General features: G+C 41.7%; 1 long non-coding RNA gene across 1 annotated transcript; it reads right to left on the bottom strand.

The window, feature by feature from the left end:
* Window positions 1-11,519: 11,519 nt before the first annotated feature.
* Window positions 11,520-15,719, bottom strand: LOC306935227. Its single transcript, XR_013791366.1, has 2 exons — window positions 12,334-15,719; window positions 11,520-12,301 (listed from the first exon to the last, which is right to left on the bottom strand). It is a non-coding gene; the product is annotated as an uncharacterized lncRNA (long non-coding RNA).
* Between the last annotated feature and the right edge of the window lie 2,190 nt (window positions 15,720-17,909).

A 17,909-nucleotide genomic window follows, 5' to 3' on the forward strand; every position in this document is an offset into this window, starting at 1 on the left:
TATACTTTGAATTTGTGTATTCTGACACCATGTAATGAGTTGACGTCTGACACTCTGGACTAGTCAACCATGAATGAATCTTTATTCTGCGTTCTCCCTCCAAATACCCAGCAGTGTATTCTCACAGACCACAGTGCCACCTAGTGGCCTGGAATACCTAAGCATATCATTACAGTTTAGTCCAATGGGTTTTCTATCTCGTGGCTCTGTTTGTGTTTGTGCCCGGAGTTCCAGGGCCAGCTGGCTAAGGGGGCATCTCTCTAACAAGGCACTCACTGTGTGTGAGTGCCTTGTTATGGAGTGCATCTAGGTCACTTTCTTTTAGGTGGTTGTAGAACTTAAGTGCTCTCTTTTTTATTTTGATTATGAGTGGGTATCGTCCTAATTCTGCCCTGCATGCATTATTTGGTGTTTTTCGCTGGGTACGGAGAATGGATTTGCAGAATTCTATATGGTCTCGGTTTGGTGTTTATCACATTTACATTACTTTATTATTTACATTAGGAGAATGTAAGAAGATATAGAAGATATAAAAATAGTATCCCTACTACAATAATAAATTATGATTAAAAGGTAAAAATCATACCCGTGGGAAGTGAGGGCCGGGCGCTCTTATCATCATACATCATACATTCCTTTTATATACTTCTTTGCCCTAACAACCACTGGGAGCCACGGGAGAGGACCTATAAGAGCCACATGCGGCTCTACAGCAGCACGTAGCCTCCCTCTGCACAAAAGCATCAAAAGTAGCAGATCCACAAGCTCAAAACCTCAAGCTTGTCAGTATATTTGATATTTGGAAAGTAATTTGAATCCTGAAAAGTAACAGTTTTGGTCATACTGTACGTGCAGTATCCACCCGACACAGATGATTATACAGTATAATGCTATGCCATTAATAGCATGCACATAAAAACACACATTAGTCAAAGGCATCTGTGTGATCGACAGTATGTGAAGAATAAAGATTCTCCTCTATTTCACACTGCGGCTGACAGAAGGAAAAAAAAAACATCAGACAAAATAAACTTAAAAGAGGCATGGAGACAAGGCGTTCCATTGGATTCTGTATGACTGTCATGTGAATGTGTGAATGTGTGTGTGTTTGTGCGTGCGTGCGTGCGTGCGTGCGTGCGTGCACAATACGTGCACACAATAAAGCAGAGACGTGCCCTAGCAGATCAGAAAGAGCTAGCTTGTCGGCGACGGGCCTTTGGCAGACAGATTAAGGACACTATCGCAGCATCGAGGCCTGTCTACACACACACCCTGCCAGTGGAGATAGATGAAACCCTTCTCTCACTTTATCTGTCTCCCCAATCCTTCTGTCTCGCAGACTGATGTGCCATAGGCCCGCATCCCGCGGTCAGATAGAGGTCATACAGTATATGAGCCCATGGCAAAGCAGATTTTATTTTAACTTTGAAAATGCCTGGGCAGAATAAAACATTGTTTCATGTATATAGGCCATAACAAGGCCATGTATAATGGCCTTGACTGGATTAACCCATTTTGACCTGAGATAAAATTCTAAAAATGTCTTCTACATCCTGACAGTTTTCTGAAAAAGCTATGTTTCTATGTCAGTCGTTCTTCGATTTTTCCAAAATAGCAGACCTACAAGCTCGTAGCGCGCCACTCGGTGGCGCGCTATGAGGTTGTAGATCTGCTATTTTTCAATAGCTAAAGCATAACATAATGCTAACACCAAAAGGGGTTCCCGCCCCAAAATGGGTTAAAACAAAATCTGGGACACAATGATAACTGTAGGGCAGGTATTTCACTATTGAACATTGCAAAGTAAACTCCTCAATGCGTATTGTTTGCATACACACTTTATCCATTTGAACTTTTAAAAAAAAATCCTATTTACCTATAAATATTATCGGTTGTGTTAGCTGTCAAAGAGGTTTGTGACACCAAAGTATATTTCACATGTTTACTGGTTTATTTCTCCTTTCACCATGGCTGTTTGTGTTGGCGCATGGACTGAGTGAATGCTGTGCACTGAATGAATGACGTCTGTGTGGGCTTATAAGGACACACCCGGACTGTCATTGGCCAATGAGTTAAGTAAGTGGTGATGGAAAACACCTGTCGGTCACTGGTGATGCAGATTGATTGATTGATTGAATTGATTTTACATTTTATGAGCAGATTGCAGAATAGGTACAGTCCAAGGAAGGTGCAGGTCAATACAAAAACTGCTAAGAGGATAAAACCAGGAAAAGCCTTGTTTACATTAGGGTCCTCCATTTTCAATTCATCAGAACATTTAAATAAAATACATACAAATATACACTTCTATGCAAAACAAATATATATATAAATAATTCAATATATTTAAAAAAACATCAAATACACAGTTAGAACAAAGGGAATCCGTAGAGGGGGGACTTTGAATTGCAGCTGCCCGTACGCTCTTTGAGAGCGGTTTTGAAGGAGGCTCGGGATTCACATTTCTTAACGGCTGTTGGGTGGGCGTTCCACATTTTAGTGGCAACAGAGCGAGATGAATTTAACCCCTTATTTGAGCCGAATCTGCATTGAACGTGGTTTGTTGAACTCCCTCTGGTGTTGTGATCGTGGACTTTGTTGACATTAAGAGAGTAAAAAGGGGGACTTCCGGTATGACGGCACGCTAAGCAGACGTGTGTCTCGTACCTCCGTTAAAAAGTTATTGAAATCCTGATAATATTAAAACAGTCCACTGCTAAAAGTGAACATTCACATGCCTAATCGTTACACTAATGAAGAAAGCAAAACCACAAAGCAGTCGTCGCGGTAAAACGCAGTCTAAAATAGATTTTGCCTCGCCCAAACAAACTGGGGAAGCCAGCAGCAGCATAATGGCGGACCATGAGGAGGAAACCACCGGTGACGAAGGCAGGGGAACCGGGCCGCAGTTGCAAGTAATCCTTGATGCAATCCAAGAATCAAGAACAGAAGTTTCCAACAGATTTGATGTGGTGCTGGCTGCAATTGAAGGAATTAGAAAAGAAGTGGGGGACTGCGTGGAACGGATCGAAACTGCAGAAACTCGCATTTCTGAGACCGAAGACACGCTGACTGGCCTGCTGACCAAGGTAGCACGCCTCGAAAGACAGAACAAAGACTTGAAACAAATGGCTCTGGATGCTGAAACAAGGTCCAGACGATGTAATTTGAGATTAGTACTTTTACCGGAACAATCTGAAGGGGATAATGCCTGCACTTTCATGGAGAAATGGATTCCAGAGGCTTTTGGTATCACACTAACTGCAAAAGTGTTCCTTGGAAGGGTGCACAGAGTCGGACCGAGAAGGGGTCCAAATGCTCCACCAAGGCCTCTCATCATGCAATTTCTGAACGACAGAGACTTGATGGCAGTTTGGAACGCAGCTAAAACCAAAAAACAAATACTCTGCAAGAATAATCCAGTGAGGTTCCACAGAGATCTGCCGACCGACATCCACAAGAAGATGAAGGGATTCGACGAGGTGAGACAGGCGTACCGCGACATGGAATTACGGTGTGGGATACAACTACCGGCCTGCAAGCTCCTGGTGACCTACAAGGACCGAACGCATTCATTCAACAATCCTGAGGATGCAGCGATTTTCGCCGGGCGAATTAAAGCGGATCGGAGCCGAGAGGGTGAACCACCAGCGCCAGGAGCCGGAGAAGGAGATTCAGGAGGTCTGGGACGGGACGAAGATGAGTAGAAAGATGTGCGGGCTAGCTTGCTAGCTTGGTAAGCTTTTGACTAGCCTCGGGGGCTAAACTTCAATCGAAATATTCATTCATATCCTTTGCTACTATACTGTTCTTAATCTAGGCGGGGTTATCACAAGCTTAAATTGTTGCACTTTATTTTATATTTATTTTACAAACGTATATGGGGTTCATGGGACTGAAGCAAGTGTGTCACTAATCTAATGGCATTGATACATTGACCATATCATCACAAACTATTCAATCGCGCAATGTCCTGAATCCACATATGACTGACTTTATTTTTTATTTTTTTTATTATATGTCATCCTAGAAGTTTATTTACTTAAATGTGTAAACCGGGTTTATGGAACTGTTGTACAATTGTTTAGTAGAGTTGAGGGCGCAGGCTAGTAATCACTGGAGACTGACTTCTTTTTTTTTCTTATTATCTGAACACTGCTTGAAAAATGCTCCGGTGCTTGCGCTGGTTGTGCTTAGTGACTTTATTTATTTCTTTTTTCTATCTCGCCACTATTTAGACAGAATACACGCTCGTTTTACGGTTTATATTTCGTTTGTTGTTTTAAAAAGAAGGTGAATATGTTGACATAATGAGAGGGTGGAAGGGTTGGTGCGCTAATGTAGGGTTGGTCATGTGTTTGGTTGTGTTGGTGGGAATGAGCACTCAATATCCCAAGATGCATTTCGCGGTACTCAATGTCCCAGGGTGCATCTCGCGGCACCATTTTGTTTCACCTCCGGGTGTATTTAGGCTGGTTGGGTAACTTTGGTGTATGCTGCCCCCTGCAGCATTCAGAGGTTTCATGTGTTTTCCTGACCTGTGGATACACTGAGTTTACAGTGGCTTGGATTTAAAATAGAAGGGTAATTTGACAATCAATGTTGACAACATTTACTGAAGTTAGGTATGGTTTATGTTGGTTATACTATTACATATGTAGCTAAATTAAACCATTATACAGAGTTTAAATTATTTTAGGCTAAAATTCAAATAAAAATTCAGGGAAATAATGACAATTACAACTGATAAGAGCCATGATTAACAAGTTTTATAATTGGTATAATATGTATGATTTAAAAAATGGCTATTATGTGTATTACTATAAAAAAAAAAAAAAAAAAAATGGAACCGAGAAATGCTTGGGTTTACAGGTTACTAGGGTTACTATGGTTATGATTTGCACTGCTCATTGTTTTAAGGCTTTGATTGACAGGGACTGTTTTCATTTAATTAACGGAGGGAAGAGAGTAGATCCAGAATCGTTCAGCGTTGTTTGACTGTTCCTCCACAAGGGTGGAACAGATTTCGGCTGTACCGAAGCCAATGGATGGGGGGGGGAAAGAAGTCTTGTTAAGGGGCTTCAAGGGTTGTGTTATTTGCGTGTTTTATGTGAGGTCTTTTTTGGTTTATGTGTATGTTTTGAGTTTACGGTATAAGGGTACAGGGTTGGGTTTGAACTATGACACTTTAATTATACTTTTACTTAAAGTCAACAGACATGACCAGTGGATTAGAAGTTAAATTCACATCATGGAACTGCAGAGGGTTGCAAAAACTCAAAAAAGTTAAACAGGTTATGGGGAGACTGAAAGATTTACAGTCTAAAATAATATTTTTACAGGAGACTCATTTGGAGGCAAGCGGGGATCTTAGGATTAGGAGGAGGTGGCAGGGTGAGGTTTTCTCAGCACCCTTTAATACTCAGGCTAGAGGAGTTTTGACTCTTGTGCACAGGTCTATTCCTTTTAAGGTCACAAAGGTAATACCAGACAAAATGGGTAGATACTTGATCGTTCAAGGCACTCTCTTTACAGAAAGTTTAATTTTAGTCAATATTTATGCACCAAATGCAGATGACCCGAAGTTTTTCAGCGATCTTTTTATTCTTTTGACATCACTTAAAGGGCATTACATCATTGCGGGAGACTGGAATTGTACTCTGATGCCAGACAAGGATAGATCATCTCAATCGGATAAATCTCATAAAAGGAGTAGGGAAATAATTCATCAATTTATTAAGGAACTTAATTTGAAAGACATTTGGAGGGAAAAATACCCTGACACTTTGGTGTACTCCTGTTTCTCTAAAACCTATGGCTCTTATAGCCGTATTGATTACTATTTAATCTCTGCAAATTTAGCTTACAAAATTAAGGATTGCACATATGACAGCATTTTAATTTCGGACCATGCTCCCAACAGCCTGATCTATGTGGATCCGGGTCTGAGGCGGGATCCCCCTAAATGGAAATTCCAACCCAAATGGTTGCAGGATTCAGAGCTGATGGACTTTCTAGAGCAGCAAATAGACATGTACTTTGCAGTTAATACTACTGAAACGTCAGCCTGCACTAGATGGGAAGCATTTAAGGCATTTATAAGGGGACAAATAATTAACTTTACCAGTTCAAAGTCCAAAAAGGCCAACCAAAAAAGATTATTATTGGAGTCAAAAATTAAAAATGTAGAGAATATTTATTTCAAGAACCCCTGCCCTAAACTACACCAAGAGTTGTTGATGTTGAGATCTCAATTTAATGAAATGTCAGCCTCTAAAGCAGCTGCTAACTTACTAAAGCTTAAACAATCTATATTTGACCAAGGAGAAAGAAAAGACAGAAAGATCCATTACAATCCTAAAAAACAGTGTTGGGGAGATAGTGGCAGATCCTGTTGCAATAAATGAAGCGTTTAGAGAGTATTACGAAAGATTATATAGCTCTGAATTATCACAGGGACATTCACAACAGGACTCATTTCTGGACAACCTTAACTTACCCAAGATAGCAGAGGAAGATAATGCAAAGCTGGGGGCAGGTTTAACTCTAGGGGAAATAACTGAGGCTATAATGTGTATGAACTCTGGAAAGGCGCCTGGACCAGACGGCCTGCCTATTGATATCTACAAAAAGTTCATATCCAAACTCAAAACACCCCTTCTGGAAATGTTTTCAGAATCTTTCCAGACTGGTATACTCCCGCCTACTCTGAGAGGAGCCCTGATCACCCTTCTCCCAAAACCGGGGAAATCAAACGATAAATGTGAAAATATGAGGCCTATTAGCCTATTGAATTCAGATTTAAAAATACTTTGTAAAATTATGGCCAAAAGACTAGAGGTTTTATTACCTGAAATCATAACGGGAGATCAAAACGGTTTTATGATTGGAAGACAGGGATTTCATAATGTGAGGAGGGTCCTAAATATTTTACATGACCAGAAGGGGGCGCCAGATACTGCCTTACTGTCACTGGACGCAGAGAAGGCATTCGATAGAGTCGAATGGCCTTACTTGTTTGAACTTTTGGAGCGCTTTGGCCTCGGAGAAAAGTTTTGTAGGTGGGTCAAACTCTTGTACAACAACCCTTATGCAGAAGTAATCACCAATAATATTGTATCAAAGCAATTAAGGATAGGTAGGGGCTGCAGACAAGGATGCCCTTTATCCCCCCTTTTGTTTTTAATCGCAATAGAGCCTTTTGCTGTAGCGGTGAGGGGAAGTACAAGAATTACAGGTATAAATATTGGCGGGTTTGATCATCAAATTGCTTTATATGCTGATGACGTGATTCTTTTTCTAAAAAATCTGGAACAGTCAATACCAAGGCTTATGGAGCTCATTAAGCAATTTGGCAGTATATCCGGTTATAAAGTTAACAATTCAAAATCTTCTATAATGCTCCTTAACCCAAAAGAGAGAGCTAATCCGCCGAATTACACAAGTCACTTTAGAACGGTAGACAAATTTACCTATTTAGGTATCCAGATTGTCCCTAAACTAGAAGATGTGGTAGATCAGAATTATAACCCAATTATAGAGTCTATTACTGAGGCGTTGGACAGATGGTCAAACCTTCCAATTTCTCTTATAGGTAGAATAAATATCCTCAAAATGAACACACTCCCTAAACTGTTGTATTTGTTTCAGAATATCCCCTTGCCGCCTCCTGACGTTTTTTTTACTAAGATGGAAAAATTGTTTCGTAATTTTATTTGGAATAACCGACGCCCCAGGCTCCGTTTATCGCTGTTATATCTACCTTATGATAGAGGAGGGCTAAAGTGCCCTAATGTGTTATGGTACTATTGGGCAGCTCAGTTGAGAACTATAATGTTCTATTATACAGAGAGGGGATCCCCTACGTGGAGGAACATTGAATCATACTCTTTGAAGCTCCCGCTGCCCGAATATCTCTACTCTAATTCGAGTAAAAAACTGAAAAGATATACCGCTAATCCTATTGTTAAAAACATGATTAAAGTTTGGCAGGATGTCAGACTGTATCTTTTGGATATCCAACCCAGTTTTCGATTCAGCCCAATTTGGGGAAATGAACATTTCACCCCAGGTAGGGCGGATGGGGGCTTCAAGATATGGGCTGAGAAAGGGATTAAACAATGGAAGGATGTTTTTGACAAAAGGGGGAATCTACTCTCTTTTGATGAACTAGCTGCTAAATACAATTTACCTCGTACACACTTCTTTAAGTATTTACAACTCAGAAGCTTTATAGGGGTTAAACAGGTGAACTCTCTGACACTCCCTCCCTTGTCAATAATAGAGAAAGAGCTTATCAGAAACCCCTTTAATAAGGGCATCATTTCTGACTTATACTCTATGTTAGTAGAATTCTCTCCCGAATCCTCTGAATCCAAATATAATGCATGGAAGGCTGATCTGCAAGAGGAATTGACACTGGAAGAGTGGAGCACGGCCTGTACGGAGGCTCAATCCCAGACGGGTAACACTCGGTTAAAACTATTGCAATATAATTGGCTGATGAGGGTGTATATCACTCCAGAGAAATTAAATAAATTTAGTGCAGATATTCCAGATACTTGTATCAGATGTGGTAAAGACAAAGGTACACTTTTCCATTGTCTGTGGGCATGCCCAAGAGTGAAAGAATTCTGGGGAGAAGTAAGGAGGGAGATTCAGAAGATATTGTTGATAAATATTGAGCTTGACCCGAAACTGTTTCTATTAGGTCTTTATCCACCTGGCCATAAGATTCAGAGTAGCGAACAAAGATTTCTAGATTTATGTTTACTACAAGCCAAAAGGGCTATAGCTTTATCGTGGAAAAAGGTAGGCAAACCCAGTATTGCTCAGTGGTTTAGGGAGCTGTCATTGTGTCTTCCTCTGGAAAGAATCACTTATACGCTGAAAAATAAACAAGAGATGTTTGATAGGATATGGGGACGGTTTATCCAGTATATTACGGTTAATGATTTGTCTTATTTAATGGTTGAAACTGAAAGTGTTTAATTGTACTCTATGCAGCTATTTGGTCTTGTTGTTGTTACCAGTCTAAGTGCCCTTATTTTGTTTTAATATACTGTATTTATATGTATGTACTGTATGTTTGTTTTGTTTTTGTTTTTTAAGTAATTGTACTGTCTGTATTATGTATTGTGTATTGTTCTGTTGTATTGTCTGTTTGTTTAAAAAAAGAAAAATGCAATAAATATATTGTTAAAAAAAAAAAGAGAGTAAAAAGGCCTGCTTTAGACTGCAGTCACATCAAGTCAAATCCGATTCAGTGACGATTATGTTATACAATAGTAAATAAATACAATATTACTTGTTCAGCTACAGTGGTAAGAGGTGCTCTCCCTTATGTCTTCTATATTGAGAAACGTAGACCCTGTGTTTGGTAGGAAGGAATGTGGCATGACAAGTATTACTGCCTGAAGCTCAAAGTACAATATCTCCCATGCCAAGTGTAGCCTACATTACGTCGAAGCTACTGGTCGCCTACAACTGTTATCATCCATGTACTGTAGGACCTGGGTTAGAAGACCATAGACCCTATAGATTGTACTAAATATTCAGGGACGGCTCCAGGGGCCCCCCTAAGCCCCCCCCTCCAAACAAGCCCAATTGACTGACTTTAATGTAAACCAAGATGCATTAGCCCCCCCTCTAAAAAGCCAGCACCCCCATAGCACCCCCAGTCACGATTTTCTGGAGCCGTCGGCCGTCACTGTAAATATTTAACAGTGTAAGGAGAATCAGTTCATCTAGCCAGATGAAGCTAATCTCCTATAATGGCTATACTGTCTTTCTTTCTTCAAGTCTTCTTTTGTTGTTGTCACTCACTGAATGGCATGTTGATTTGGGACTGCAGTCAGTGGCCAGCGACCACCTCAGTGGCCTTGTGGTTAGAGTGTCTGCCCTGAGATTGGGAGGTCGAAGTTCAATTACCAAATAACACCAAAACCTACGAAAATGGCACCCAATGACTCCCTGCTTGGTACTCAGCAGTGCACTCCCTGTGGGGGGTATGGAACACATGTGTCGAATTTGAAGTCGGTGGGGCGAATGGTTCTCGTGTTACGTGCATTACAGCCGTACACACGTACAGACAGACAGAAGTACAGAGACGTGGTGCATAAATGTGGATGTCATGAGACACAGAAGTGGTTAATTATGTCCCGTACAGGTAGCCAACAGTAGCAATCACTGCATTACCGCACACACAGGAACAGATATGTCTTTCTCTCACCTAATTACTGCCTAATGACCCAATTAGTTATTTGATTACATCTTTCAATCTGGCCATCAGGACAGTGTGGCTTTGGACTACAGCATATGACAGCTGGGTCATGGACAACACAGCAACAGTACTAATTAAAAACTGGAAGCCATAGATATTCATGACCAGTGTCCTAATTTGTAATAAAACCCTAAATGGCCAGTAATGTCGAAATGAAAAGGCCTTTTGTTATAGTTATAGGATGGCGGTTCTCGATGTGCCCGCGGCTCCGACACATTTTTCCGTCTGTCTAACTGGTCATTATCCAGGAATAATGTGCAACTATGCAGCACAGTGGAAGTAATTTTGGAGCCAATATAGGAGCTGTATTATTCACTTTTCTGTGAGCTAGGGTTCATAAGGCATGAGTGCTATGCACGATAAAATACTACTCTGAGAGTGTATGGACCCAAATGGGCCTGAACGGGCCCATTTGGGTCCATATACTAGCTGAGAGAGTAGAATGTGTGTGAACAAGGGTTCATGAGTGCTGCACAGTACAAGTTTATATGGACCCAAATGGGCAGATTTGGGTAAAAAGTCCTGCATTTAAAATGTTAAAAGTTATTTGGTATTATAAGATACTTACATATAAATAAATGTATTCAGTATCCACAATGGCCCATTGCACAATCATATTGGATTGTAATTAGTAATGCATTAATGTGTTAATCACTTTTAATGTTGCCGCTGGTACAGATGGGGCTGATTCTAATGACTGTGCTGCTGGGTAGCATAACTTACACAGCCATTTATCAGTTATCTGCTAAGTTATAGACCTGGAATTTCATCCTTTTAGGGGCAAGGCCACATATTTTAGTCCATTGAAACAATTAATTGAATTTAAGGGTTAAGGATGATTTAAAATGGAATATGTTGACATTTAACCCATTTTGGGCGAGAACCCCTTTTGGTGTTTCAAGCATTCTGTTATACTTTAGCTATTTTTGAAAAATCGTAAAAATGCGGCACAAATCTTTGAATAGGTATATATTCTTTCAGAGCGAACGTTGTTTTTATTTCAACGTCAGGCCTAAATGGGTTAAGGATGATTTAATATGTAGACATATGTTGACATTTAATATGTCTTCAGTGAAATACATACATTATGTTATTTGGTATCTGATCCATGCTCCAGGGGAGTTAAGAATTCAGAATCGAAGAATAGCCTTTTACTGTCTATGGTACACTTACATGCCATTCGATCTGGGATGAAGTCAATAAAATGACACACAGAACAAGACGGCAGGCAAACATGAGCAGATTCTACCATTTATTACACATATTACATTCTTAAATAAAAATGCTCCACTTAAACAGTTCTTGCATAGATATCTTACAATACCAATTTAAAAAAGGAATTATGAAACAGACCAGTAACAAAAATAAATTTTCTTCTTCCTTAATAAAGAACATTACCGTACTAACATCATATAATACAAATCATATTTTTAAACACTTTGTACAGCAAAAGATAGGAAGGTCAAAGAAAGAGAGAGAGAACCCGGAAATAAAAATAGCTCAACTTAAAAAAGTGACTGTGATGATTTGCAGTTGGTCGTTGGGGGGTACAGAAATTGAGGGTGGGCTAAAGCCTGGGTTGTACTTAGTTGCTTGCAGGTATCGCTCACATCTAAGTATAAATTAGGCCAAATATGGAAACATGAGTTGAACATGACCGTTGTTTCTGTATGATCTCACCTACCAGAGGTATTATGAGAAAGGAAAATGGAATGGTAACAGGGATTTGCCTCCTATCATAATTTGACGATCGCATGGCGATCCCCTTAAAAGTTGTGGCTCAAAATCTAGTGCACGCAGGAGAAAGCTACTGTACATGAAACAAGGTGCGAAATATCTTCTTTTTTTTCTCTTTTTTTTGGGACCACTATAGTGCACAAAGTGGAGTGCAATGCGAGTGTAAGGGTTTTACAATGTCCAAATTCAACTGTCAGAAATGGAAACACCTGCAATAATGGGGGCAAGTCAAGTTTCAAAATACAAAACAAAAAAAGCAAACAAAGCTGTGACGAGTCGGCGCTGCAGTAGATGGAGCTATAGATGTGTAACACTGGATTCACACCCATGTCGGCATGTTGGTGTTGATTGATTTCTTAATCAATCTGATTTCGTAGTTTGTTTTCCAGCTCAGGTTAAAAACTACAGCAGATTAATAACATGGCAGACTAGTAAACAACACAGCTGCACCTAAAACGATTGCGAGTGTGTAGAGTAAAGCATGGTAGACAATATTGACACACACCTAAAATCCAGCAAAATGTACGAATCAACGGGGCCCTGATCCAGAAAAAAAATGTTTTTTATCCCAATGGTTGTACTGTATATCTGTGATCTGTGAGGATGTTTGGACCCCAATGTCTTGTACTGTAATTAGTTGGATATAGTGGGGATGAAGTGGAATGAGGATTGAGGAGTGACATAGACATGGAGAGAGGGAAGAGAGATAATGTAAATCCCATATTGACACATCAAGCATGAACAAACACAGACACGGACAGACTCACTCCAGGATGCATACTGAAGTAATCCAAACCCCAACCAGGACATGATTGAATGTGATCTTGCTAAGCGGTGATATCTTCGCACCCAAAACAGATCGACACAAAAGCATTTGTCATCACTTTGGAGTTTCAGTCAAGTTATATCAAAACAAATTGATCCGGAAATAAAGACCTAAATATCTTGATTCTTGGTGAGCAAAACAGCATCCTGGAAGTGTAACACAAAATGTTCAGTGGATATCTGACAGTGTTGCAGGCTATGCTAGCGGTGTGTGCACATGGCAAGTGCCTTGGCTAAATATGTGTGTGTAGTAGTGACATGGTTTGAGAGAAAAGCAGATGTCAGGAAAACATCGGAAAGTCAAAAAGTTTCTGGGCTGGAGATGCTGGCTGAGGACTCAGCGCTGATGTTTTGTCTCCACTCCAAACTGTTTGCGTTTCGTTCTGTACGTACATACAAACGAGGTTTTGTCGACATACAGTTAGCTATGTACAAAGCTGCCAGAAGTAACAATGCTATACCTCAGTGATATATGGTGGACACCTGAGGAAACTGAAGTTTGGACCTCTGAAGAAGTGTCAGAAGTCCAAGGAGGGTGGCGCGGTGGAGGGCCGACGACGTGGTCATTCGTCTCACAGTGAGGCGTGCTATCCTCGTACTGCTGTACTGCCCATCTAACCCAGTGTTCGTCAACATTTTACATTTCAACGAGGCCCCAAGTTTGATATGCATCAGGGTGTTTACATTGTAGCCTACAAATGGAACCAAAAGGACCCTTACCGTTCCGTTTGGTTCCATTTGTGCACTCAGAGTTACAGACACATGAAGGTCCATTTGGACCCATGGTCGTCCCCGGATCCGACGTTGAGAAACAGTGGTCTAATTGATGCAAACATCGAAGCGGTTTGCGTTAGGTGGGTACGTAGCAGTTAGCAGTGGCCTCAAAATCCTTGGTTCTTAAATCTTCCTGGGTTCCCAAGGTGGTCAACAGTTAAACATTACCTATAACCATTAGACTTTTAAAATATGAGACTTCACTGTAGTATCTGCACTGTGCTAAGAGGCTAACCTAAACTAAAGCTACTTCAGTCCCTGGTAAGCTGCCAGCCCCGTGGTAAAACCGGGCACTCTAACAAAAGGGGGAAAAAAGACTGACTGTTATTTTACACTGGTGAGCAACAACGATGTTTGGCTGCAGTAGCTAGGCCAACGATTGCAATGTTATCAAGTGTTAAGGTTGGGCTAGGGGGCAAGAACGCAATAAAGGTTTAATGGGCCGTGCGGTTATAAAACAATTCCCTCTCCACGCCTTCCAATCCATCACTCCCTTTTCCGCCTCTCTGCCGCTCGTTTCTCTCTCAGTCTCATTCGCAGGAGTTTAACTTGCAAATCGGCAAATCTTTGGGCAAAGTGTATATAAGTGTGCATTCAGCGCTCCTGCAGTTGATTGTGCATGGACAACTGCTGCGGGACACAGAGATTAGGAGAGAGGGATGAAGGAGAGATGGAACGAGGGATGAATGGAGAGCTGGAGGGCTCATCAGAGTGGCACTCAGTGAGATGGGGCAGCGCTGGAAAAGCTATACACAGCTATACACGTAACCCGGAGAGTTCATTTAACCACTTAAACCCCATACATTGTTAAGCGGAGTCCCTCTATACTAGTAACCTTTATGTTTTCACTCGATCGACAACCTCACAAACTGTCGCAACACGACGTGTTGTGAGCATCTAGTGTCCTCATATTTTGTGTAGCGGGGTGGGAAAAAGAGGGGACCAAGTACAGAGCCCTGGGGCTCCAGGATCAACAAAGTATTGTAGAGTTTAAGTGGGAAAGTCTTTCAAGTCAATTAAATGAAAACTACGACTTTTTACGGTATAGAGTATTTTTTTTCCCCAGGTGAATGAAATTCAGTAATTCATGAGAGAAAATAGAAGGGGTCATTTATTATTTGGAATTTCCACTCGCTTATTCTTTTCATTCTTTCATCCTCCAAAAATATGTCTTTTTAAGTTTAAGTCCTTTATTTATTTATTTGTATTATTTTTTATTTCTTTACAAATAATAAATATATATGCACCATTTCATCTTTCCTGGGACTTTTTCGTTCTGCTAACGGCCTGTTCTGTTCGTTCTGTCACAGAGTTGCCCGCCCGGGCGAGAAGAACCGCTGGAACCATTTTGGCTCAGGGTTGTTGTGGGTTTTTCCCCCTTCCAGACTGCTAAGTCACCCAAGGCTACTGTATCTAATTAATGGCAACTTGACTGAAGCACCTGGGGCCCATGACGGACAAGCCCTGGGGCCTCTGTTCTCACACCCGTGAGACGACAGAGGACGGGACGGGCACCTCCATGACAGCTAACATGTGAAAAAAGGGGAACGGTGGAGTAAAATGACGTGAGATCTGTCAGCGGGATTGTTTAGAACACGTGTGTTACTGTGGGCTAGCTATAGCTACGGGGAGCGTCAGCTTTGGCTATCTATTTCTCACAGGTAGCTGCTGGTAGCATGCAGCGAATTGCCTTTTGTTTAACCACTTCAAACATATCATCCCTAAGTATAAAATACAGGGCTTAAGTGGTTAAATAAACTATTCTGATGTGGGCCTATACCTTTGTCTGTCATAAATGAGAATGTGAATAAACCTTCACCTTGTGTGTGTGTGTTTGTGTGCGAGCGCGCACGTGCGTTTGCATGCATGGCACATGATGTGAATCCTGCCCCCATAATGAATGAGTGTCAAGTCAAAGTCAAAACCAAACCTAATGAGTCCAAAATGTACAGCGAAAAAGAAGACACCGTCAGTCATACAGTACCACAATCACCCACTAGGGCACGCACTCCAAGCTGTTGTCATGTTCAGCCGGTACCTCTCCCAAAACGTGCATCAGGGTGGGACACGGACACGCACGGTCGCACACACGCACACACACACACACGCGCGCACACGCACACGCACACACGCACGCACACACGCGCACGCCATCAAAAAAGCCTCCCAAAAGTGCCTTGAACGTCTCCCTTCATGATTGTACTCCCTTGTATTGAGGAGCTTTGCACACACCCATTGTATATCTTAACTTTGGGCATGCCTTTAGTTTGTATCATCCATGAAGTCAAACAGAAAAATAACACAACTATACACATGTAAAATCTACAGTGTTCACTTAAAGCTGCAATCCATAACCTTTGTGTGTGTGTGCGTGCGTGCGTGCGTGCGTGCGTGCGTGCGTGCGTGCGTGAATAAAACATTATTTTAACCAATCGATCTATCAGTGGTTCACTGTGTAAGTCCAGGTGTGTATGACAACCACACATTATTCACTTCTGTATTTGCTAGTCGGTATAGAAATGTTTGGTGCTTACGCAGTGGAACCCGGGTTCGAATCCTGGGTATAAGACATAGTAACACAGTAATAGTTCAGACTGCAGCTTTAACTCTGGAAGTGTACAAAGAAAATAATAAACAGTCCCAAGAGGGCTTTCAGAGTTGAATAAACACTGGATTTTTCCCTCTGTATCTAATCCAGCTTCTGGGAGAAATAAATAAATAAGAAACGGTGAACCCAAAGAAGAGACAAGAAGAAGAACATTGGATTCATCTTAATCTCTGGTTTGTTTCACGCTGTATTTAGCAGAGAGAGAGAGAGAGAGATAGAGAGAGGTTTAGTGTCTGTAGAAGAGAGAAAGCTGCCTCCAGTTGTTCATATAGTACAGTATAAGCCTGGCTGTGGAAGACGGTCTCCTGCAGACATTCTGCTGACCAAGGAGACCCTGCCCGGGGATAAAGGGCCACTTCCATGCTGTAGGATTTTCTTTTCGATTGTTCTGAGCTGCACCGTAGACACATCCCCCCTGAGGGTGGGGTTGGGGTTCATCAAAACAGAAGCGGGCACGGCCAGCTGGCATGAACATTCACCTCATAAACCCTATGCTTAGTTGACTAGATTCCCAAGGGCTCTCTCAATACAAGGCCCCCCCGTTTATATTGCTCGACACTAAACATCCTCAGGTGAAAGTAGCCGACCTGCAAGCTGGAACCTGGTACCAGCTTATAGCTCGGCTATTTTCGCCCAGTGTTAGCCCCCGAATAGGCTCTGTGCATGACTGTAGTCTTGGGTTTCCCAGAAGGTGGAATACCCATTTCCTGTTCCAGGTTCATTTCCCCCATACCTTGGTTTGATTGGGCTCAGTAGCATCAAAAGTATCAAAAGAGCCCATGAAATCAGTCAATCAAATGAAGCCTTGGGGAAAATGACCAGGAACAAGACATGGGTATCTCACCTGCTGGAAACCTGGGGAGGCACAGAATGCACACAGCCTAATATAATAGGGTTGCTATAGGGTTCAAGTAGCCTCTCACCAACCGCTAGTAGTGACTTCAAGGTGTGGCGGTGGATGGATGCATGCATGGATGCATGGTGACATAGTGACAGCATGGGACAACCTCGGACCAAATGGCAAGGTGGTGACGTCCACCTCAATTTACAAGATCCCCATAACCCTGCCCACACTGGAATGCAGGAGTGCCGTGGTCAAACCCAGGACGTAGAGAGGGCGAGGACTCCGCTTAAGATTTTTTGTTTAGGTGCGTTAGCCCCATCTATATTCAGTTTTAGTAAATATAGGAAACTTCGTCCTACACAAACATTAAATGACAATTAATGGAGAATTTTACGTCATAGTGTCTGAGCAAATAGGCTTAGTGTCTATTTTACGTCATGATGATGTACAATGATAGCTCTTATCATTGTACATCATCATGACGTAAAATGCCCCCTCACTCACTTCACATGGGTGTGATTTTTTTCTTATAAAAACGGCACGATAGGAACTATGCACAAAATCGAATTTCTGATTCTTCTGATCAGCATGCATCAAGGCGGGTACCCTCGGAACCAAATAGTGCCATGTGGTCAAATCTGTCCCCAGCCGTCAACCATTATGACACCAGTGTGGGAATGTGTTGTTGATGATGATGGTGGTTTGGTTTGGTTTGGTGCGGTTTGGTGGTGAAGCCCTGATTGCAAGGATTGCAAGGCAGTTGATTGCAACCATACAGCAAGGCCTTGTGGACGCGGGCGCTCAATTATGTTTGAACTCGGATGGAGCTCGTTTCTCAC

Source organism: Electrona antarctica (genome assembly GCF_951216825.1).
Source record: "Electrona antarctica genome assembly, chromosome: 13".
In the NCBI taxonomy this organism is placed as follows: Eukaryota; Metazoa; Chordata; class Actinopteri; order Myctophiformes; family Myctophidae; genus Electrona; species Electrona antarctica.